The sequence below is a fragment of the Cynara cardunculus genome, assembly GCF_001531365.2.
Source record: "Cynara cardunculus var. scolymus isolate 2C chromosome LG 1, CcrdV1, whole genome shotgun sequence".
NCBI classification, from domain to species: domain Eukaryota; kingdom Viridiplantae; phylum Streptophyta; class Magnoliopsida; order Asterales; family Asteraceae; genus Cynara; species Cynara cardunculus.
The window spans coordinates 22,062,379-22,063,014 of record NC_037528.1 but is presented as its reverse complement, the minus strand read 5'-3'; positions in this window follow the sequence as shown (position 1 = coordinate 22,063,014).

Below are 636 nucleotides of genomic sequence, written 5' to 3'. Positions count from 1 at the left end.
GGGCGAAATCCACTAAACGATTTGGTGTGATATGGGTGTGATAATCATATGATATCACTATTATAACATCACTTGCGCACTCAATTTGATCATGGTTTTGATCGGTTAGGGTTAGACAATCACACATTTATCACAACGATTACTCATGGCTTCGATAGGTTATGGTTACACTTGATTGATCATGGTTTCGACAGGTTATGGTTGCACAATCACACAATTATCACAAGGGGAGAGGAGAGAGTGGAAAAGAACGTGCAGGAAAAAAAGGGATAATTATGACTAATTAAAATAAAATAAAAATTATAAAAATTAATTAATTACATTACTGCCCTTATTAATTTATTTATATTTAATATAAGTTAATTTATTAATTAAAAAAGTTTGAGGTTATTAGATTGTTCTCGCATTCTGGTAAACCACAGGGGTTCTCGTTTGAACCTCTACCTATATATATATATATATATATATATATATATATATATAGGGTTGGGTTCACGTGAGACCAGCCTGTTTTCGTGAGACCAGCCTGTTTTCGTGAGACCCGTGAGACCATGTTTTTACACGTAAACTTCACAGCAAAACACTGTGAAGGTTTTAAAAAGTCGAACCTTCACAGCAAAAACACTGTGAAGGTTT